The sequence below is a fragment of the Symphalangus syndactylus genome, chromosome 20 (assembly GCF_028878055.3).
Source record: "Symphalangus syndactylus isolate Jambi chromosome 20, NHGRI_mSymSyn1-v2.1_pri, whole genome shotgun sequence".
Taxonomy (NCBI): Eukaryota; Metazoa; Chordata; class Mammalia; order Primates; family Hylobatidae; genus Symphalangus; species Symphalangus syndactylus.
This window is the reverse complement of record NC_072442.2, coordinates 35,108,006-35,115,343: the sequence shown is the minus strand read 5'-3', so window position 1 is coordinate 35,115,343 and position 7,338 is coordinate 35,108,006. Positions and strand designations below refer to the sequence as shown.

Genomic DNA, 7,338 nt, shown 5'->3' with positions numbered 1-7,338 from the left:
ACAAGGATACTTGCCCACTAGCAGGAAGGAGAGAGAGAGAGACAGAGAGAGAGCGTGCGTGCGTGTCTGTGTGTGTGTTAAAACTAGAACCCCACCTTATGTGTTTATTGTGGAATTTGAAAATGAAAGCCTAAAGTTGAAAATTAAAATCACACATGATAGCACCTTGCTAACTATTTACTGTCCTAGATGGGTCATTCCAGGGTTTAGGACCCTGGTAACACCATTTTCCCCTCCTTCCAGAAACAGCTACACACACTGCTCAAAGCCTGCATCTACATGTACCATGTCCAAGACCAGCTCAAGAGCCTGGACCCATCTGCCACCTTCAGCAGGGTTGACTGCAGCTGCTTGTTCTTCCTGAGCATCTTCTCCAATGGTGACCTGAGAGTTGCGGGAGGCATTGGGGCCAGGATTGAACAGAGGAAAAAGGAGCATGGAAGCCAGGTGCTGAGGACCAGCCATCTCACCTGGAGGGTTCTGGCCCTGAGACATCCAGAACAGCATCACATTTAGGTGCAGACAGCTGGCCCTGGGTGGTCCTGTGCTGATCACTGGCCTCGGCCCCTCAAACAGTGGGAAATGGAAGAATGTCTTGGAAATGGGTCCTGTCGACTGTGTGTCACCTGAGCATATTCTCCCAGGGTTCCAAGAGGGGCCATCTTGTCTCCAGAACCAGAACTGGAAGGTGAAACTGCCAGGGGGAACAAGGAAGAGGGTCCTCAGTTGGGTGGAGGGTCTCACAGCAAGAGGCCTGGCTTAATCAAGCTTGGCCATTCCTGAAGCACGTTCAGTGACTAACAGTGCCTACCATGAGCAGCTGGAACCCACTCTCTGGGAGCTGCAAGATGCATGGGGACCTCACGTACCTGTTTGTAATTACAGCCAAGGACCAGCAGGCAGCATTACTACATCCACATGGGGCTTTTCCTGGAACCAGTAAGTCTCTGCCAGCCCCTCACAGGCTCCTGGGATGCCACTTGTTCTCGGTCTGTGGACAGATAACCAGGACACTTACTCAGTGTTCAACCACTCCCTGTGGCCCACAGCCTATCGCTCAACCGCAGCCCCACCAGCCCCTGCTTCCTAAGCCATTCCTCATGCCAGAAGAAAAGGCAATGCCTTTGTCCCACAGCCCCTGCCTTGTGTCATGTCATGTGGGGGTATGGAATGAACCGGTCAGCCTAAACTCCAGTGCTTCTGCCTGAAGAATTTGTCCCCGCTGTCCGAGTCCCCCTCTAGGGAGCTGTCAGTGGGGGAGAGAGCAGCCCTGGAAGAGAGGCCCACCTGCTTCTGTTTGACTTCAGGGCAGCCTCTCAGGGCAAGAACCCAGAGCAGGTGGAGGCCTCGCAGAAGCCTGTGGCAGGGCTCTGGGCTTGGTGGTTGAGCATCTCCCTCTCTGCTGCCTGTCATGGGGCCCAGAACCATCCATTCAAGAGGGTCACCACCACATTGCAGGTGTGCAGCTGGACGGTTCCCAAGGCAGAGCCTGCCATGTACAGAGGATGTACACCTTGAGGCTGGACTGTGAGGAGAACATTTTTGAAGAGGTGAACGCAGCCTGGACCTGCCTTCACTGGGAACTCCCTTCCTTCTGGGTACTAGACAGAATTCTGTGCACTTTCCTGGAGGCTCCATGCTGGTCTGTTCATTTGGAAGTTTGAGGCTGTCCATGAGGAAGTAACAAAAGAGATGTCTCAAAGCAGGTTGTAGAGCACAGGACTAGCCCTTGCCTCCCTGCCTAGTCCCTATGCAGACCTGGGGCTGGAACAAGGACCAGTGGATAATGAGGGAACTGCTCTTCGAGAACCAGCCTGAGTAGCTTCTTCAAGAAAGAGCCACAATCAAGGTGCCTATAGCCCCTGGTTCATAACTGGCAGCCTCAGGCCCTCCTGCCATCTGTGAGTAGGTTTTCTTGTTGACAGGATGAAAGCAAAGAAAGCTGGAATGAGCCCAGCCCTCTCAGGCACCTTGAAGGCTGTTGGGATTTCTTGCAAGGCCTTCTAGCCTTCTGCTTCTTGGCAGACCATCCAAGCACCTTTTCCCCAGCCTCTGATACTTTGATGCTCTGGAATGAGAGGGCTCTACTTTTCACTAGGCTATGGGGCCAGGCCCATCCAGCTCCCCGCTTCCATTAGCAACCATGGGGCTCTTACCTGGGCACACACTGCCCTAAGATGGCCCTTCTAAGGCAGAAGATCATTTGTCTTGCAGTTTCAGCTTACTAGGGCTTAAAAGTTATCAGTGCTGTTATTAAGATAGAGAAGTGAGGGGTGGACGCGGTGGCTCACGCCTGTAATCCCAACACTTTGGGAGGCCGACTGGGCAGATAACGAGGTCAGGAGATTGAGACCATCCTGGATAACACAGTGAAACCCCGTCTCTATTAAAAATACAAAAAAATTAGCTGGGCGTAGTGGCAGGCGCCTGTAATCCCAGCTACTCAGGAGGCTGAGGCAGGAGAATGGCGTGAACCAAGGAGGGGAGCTTGCAGTGAGCAGAGAGCGCACCACTGCACTCTAGCGTGGGCGACAGGGCAAGACTCCATCTCAAAAAAAAAAAAAATATAGAGAAATGAGAGAGGAAAAGTTGCTTTAAAAAATTTCTCATAATCTTACCACGGAGATCATCAAACAGGTGACAGCACATGCGGGGCTTCTGGGGAGGCTGAGGAAGAGTGTCCAGCCTGTTCTGGCAGCTGGTCCTTGCAAGAGGTGCCTCGTGACCCAGTCCCTTAGAGAAGGAAGCAGACATCTCAGCAAGGAGCTGGAAGGTGCAGATCACGGAAGCCCAGCACCACTGATGGTGGAGTGGGGCTACCTGCCATCAAGCTGTGTCTCCACAGCCGACCCTTGGAGCCAGGAGGTGATTTACAACATGTGCAAGGCAGTCAGCTCCATCAGCTCTGTGGCCTTCAACACTCACTTCAACTCGGACATCCCACCAGAAAGCAGTGGCGACTGGCCAGTGCAGAAACCCTGCAAAGTGGAAAAGAGCGTCATGGGGTGGGGGATGTGGGGCCTGCATGCTTATCTGAGCACTGCTCTCTGGGGCTGTGCTCTGCAGGCTTCCTGAAGGAGGGCCGTGAGCTCATCAGGGAGGCCCTGAGCCTGTGGAACGTGCCTGAGGCCATGTCCACGGGGATTTGTGTCTACTTGCACCTCCTTGCCCTTCTCACTGATTGCGCCGAGGTGGGCCTCGAGCATCCCCTGGGCTGTGTCAGCAAAGGGCTCTGGGCCTGGCCTGGCATTGAGAGATGGCAAATAAGGGAACTGGGGTTGCATTATCACACTCTAATGTAGCATAAAATGACAGAGTCCAGATTGACAGGACTGGAACCCTATCAAGGGAGATATGAGGCTGCTCGCTTTCCCTCAGGGGCCCATGTGGAGGAACTGAGGGAGGTTAAGGAGATCCTAGGGATTCACTTGATCTGTCTGGGCTTCCCCTAGCTCCACCCTTTGATGACCATTTTCTGGGAAGAGCTCAGGAACCTCCTGTGCTCTAGTGAGGCGGGGCCTCCCCTCACAGAGTGTTGGTGAGGAGGCATCTGAGACTGTGAGTGAGAAGCAAACACAGTGCCTGAGAATACTCATGGGAGCTGTCATCCTCTGTGACCATCACGTGGCCTTGTAGTGTTCAGACTGCCTGGCCTGCCTGGGGTTTGGTGAGGCTGTTTTGGGGCCAGCTGCTTTAGAATCTCACTTTCTCTGCAATCAAACAGTGACTGTTTTCATGTCTGTTTATGGGTTTAAAAAATCCTAATATTTCATTTATAGTAGTTCAGCTTGTATGTTTTTATTTGTATAAATTTTATTAGAAGAAAGAGGGCTTAAGACAATAGCATTTTAAGAAGGTCTTAACAGGGCATAGACTTTTATATCACAACAGCTAATGTTGACCTCTGTTTGCTACCTTTGTGGAAAGTATACATAGAAAATGCAGCCAGAGCTGCTTGGGCTTGCTTGCTGGCCTGCAGTCAGGTGGACTATGGATGGGAGGCGGTGCCCACCCTGGATCTACATCCCCCCACCCCCTCTCCTTATTCCCTGACTAACAAACAAGTCCATTCTAATGAGCGGGTGAGTGATGGGCATCGGGAACCCCAATAGTATCCTGGAAGATTTGAATGCCATCTGGGCTAGGGCTGTTGGGGGTAGCGGCTGCGGCTGCTTTGGCTTGTCATGGTGCCACCCACAGATGTGCCTGCCCTGTGCTGCTTCTCCAGCAGCCAGCTGTCCATGGCCCTGAGCCTGTCACACCATGCTTGCTACCTCATGCTGCTTGTGTTTGAAAAACCCATCCCGAGATGGCAATGCTGGATGTGAGTGCTGAAAAGGGGGCAGCACCTTTATCCTGGGGGATTAGGAGCTGAGCAGATTCCTCCTGACTCCTTCACAGAACAAGTGGGGCTGGTGCTGCAATTAATGATGTCCCCCCAGAAGATGTGTTTGCACTGGCTGAGCAAATATGCGATGCAGAGGCCTAAATGAAGACATGTGAATGGGGTGTGTGGACATCAGTTAGCAGCTGGGAAACATGTTCCTCTCAGGCCTCTCATCCTCCAGCAACTGTGGAATGTGCCTGTGCGCATGAGTGTAGACATCTGGAGGGAATACATCTGGCTGTTGGTTTTGCTGCCACTATCCCCAGGCCCAACCTAGCTTAAAGTCCAGGTTTTAAGTGAAAAAGATAGGAGGCTTTTCTGTGTCCTGGTATAGGAAGCCAGGGATCTGTGTAGGGCTGGGGTTGGGTGCACATTAGCTTTGTGACAGGAGGAGAGCTGTAGTGGTTTTATTAATTGTGATAGCCTGGCCTGGTTGTAGCTCCAGATGAGGAGGAGGGATTCAGCAGTGGTGGTCCTGGAGACATACATGTGCCCAGTCCTGGCCTGCCTGCCCTTAGGCACTGCAAAATGTGCCACTACAGGCCCCAACTTTCTTCCTTATTCTCTGTACCCCAGATGGGAATGCTTGGAGGCTACAATGGGAATGTATTTTTCTCCCATACAGGAGGAGGAAGTTGCTGCCCTGTGAGCCGGAGGGAGCTGTGTCTGACTGGGGCTTCTGTCTGGGCTTTTGCAAAGAGCTACTTATGAATATGGTCTGTCCAGATACCATGTTTCAAAGGAAGTGAGCATGAGCTAGCAAGTGTAGCAACCCCACAGCTGATAAACAACTTCGTCTTGTTTGTAAACCATCACATTTTCATTTCACATTGGAATAAAGTGAAACCTGCTACCCCAGCCTCGCTACATCTGATTGGTGTACCTGAAAGTGATGGGATGTGTGGAGCCAAGTTGGAAAACACTCTGCAGGATAGTATCCAGGAGAACTTCCCCAATCTAGCAAGGCAGGCCAACATCTAAATTGAGGAAATACAGAGAACGCCACAAAGATACTCCCCGAGAACAGCAAATCCAATACATAATTGTCAGATTCAGCAAAGTTGAAATGAAGGAAAAAATGTTAACAGCAGTCAGAGAGAAAAGTTGGGTTACCCACAAAGGGAAGCCCATCAGACTAAGAGCGGATCTCTCAGCAGAAACTCTACAAGCCAGAAGAGAGTGGAGGCCAATATTCAACATTCATAAACAAAAGAACTTTCAACCCAGAATTTCATATCCAGCCAAACTAAGCTTCATAAGTGAAGGAGAAATAAAATCGTTTACAGACAAGCAAATACTGAGAGATTTGTAACCATCAGAAAAGATTTTATTTTTTTAAAAAAGGTACATACTCGTATCTCAGCAGGTGTAGTGTGCGAACTGGCGTGTGCTAGGCTATTTTTTCGGTGTGGATGGGCATATCTTGAAGATTGAAAGCCAAGTCTCACTGAGTTGCTGGAGCCATACTCACCTTTCTCCACATCCCCCACCATGGGTTTCACTTTTCTCCCATGCTTGAATGTTTTTCACATACTTATTTTTTACACACACATATCTCAATCTCTCAGTGCAGTGGCTGAATCACAGGTCACTGCAGCCTCAAACACTTAGGCTCTAGTGATGCTTTCACCTCAGCCTCTCAAGTAGCTAGGACTATAGTAATGCAACCCTACACCCAGCCAATTTTTAAAATGTTTTCTAGAGACTGAGCCTACTTATGTTGCCCAGACTTGTCTTGAACTCCTGGGATCAAGTGATCATCCCACCTTGGCCTCTGAAAGTGTTTAGATTACAGGTGTGAGCTACCAAACTCAGCCAAAAATATTTTTTAAAGAACCATTACAACCAAATTATGAGTTATGATTATACCACTGCCCTGCAGCCTGGGCACCAGAGCAAGACCTTGTATCCAAAAACTAATCAAGACATAACAAGAACAAAAAAACCTATAACCAAATTAAACTTCGAAGATTGTGTCATCTGTGTCCCACCCTGCCCTCCAAGCTATCGCCGTTAAATGTAATGGTTATTGAGAAAACGGTTAGATATTATTAAGAAATTTCTATGTATCCTCTAGCTGAGAATAGGTATTCTGATATGGACCAAATATTTTCTCACCGCTACCTTCAGCATCTAAACTAGCAAATCAGGACACCTGCAGAGGACAGTTGGCCGTTTTCAAATAGAAAGAGAAATACCCCAGTTCATGAGAGTAATCCAGTGATTTTCAAAAAGACAAGTCAGACTGAGATCCAGCGCAGTTAAGGCACAACTACCCTGGAGTAACCACTTCACACAGAATGGTTGAGGAGACTTTCTAAGATGAGCAAATTTGGGCAACATAATTCTTGCTTGTTTATTCCCAGTTCCCGCTGCCTGCCTGATTCTTAATGGCCACCCCATGATGTGGTCAGCAGTGGGGTGCAGCGTGGTGAGAGAGGGGCTCAGGGATGAAATGAGGGTCTTTCCTGCATTATCAAAATGCTTAAAAAGTTGTTAAAAAGATGTCCAAATGTTCTAATTCCTACCTTAAACAGCTGCTAAGATGCATTATACAACAGACCCAGGTAAGGGAAAGAGCATGTGCATTTCAAGTCTCAGCTCACTTCTTAATTAGCTATGGTACTCTGGGCATGTGACCCCAACTATTCAAGCCTGTTTGCCTGTCCACCCACGACAATCCTAAGCAAAAACAACAAAGCTTGAGCCATCATGCTACCAGACTTCAAACTACACTACAAAGCTACAGTAACCAAAGCAGCATGCTACTGGTACCAAAACAGATATATAGACCAATGGAACAGAACAGAGATCTCAGAAATAACATCACACATCTATAACCATCTGATCTTCGCTAAACCTGGCAAAAACAAGCAATGGGGAAAGATTTCCTATTTAAAAAATAACTGCTGAAAATACTGGCTAGCTGTATCCAGAAAATAGAAAATGGA

At 49.0% G+C, this 7,338-nt stretch overlaps 1 long non-coding RNA gene across 1 annotated transcript; it reads right to left on the bottom strand.

Moving 5' to 3' along the window:
* Positions 1 to 317: 317 nt before the first annotated feature.
* LOC134735160 (uncharacterized) lies at positions 318 to 2,681 on the bottom strand. The gene is made up of 3 exons (XR_010117945.1): positions 2,619 to 2,681; positions 870 to 991; positions 318 to 694 (listed from the first exon to the last, which is right to left on the bottom strand). It is a non-coding gene; the product is annotated as an uncharacterized lncRNA (long non-coding RNA).
* Between the last annotated feature and the right edge of the window lie 4,657 nt (positions 2,682 to 7,338).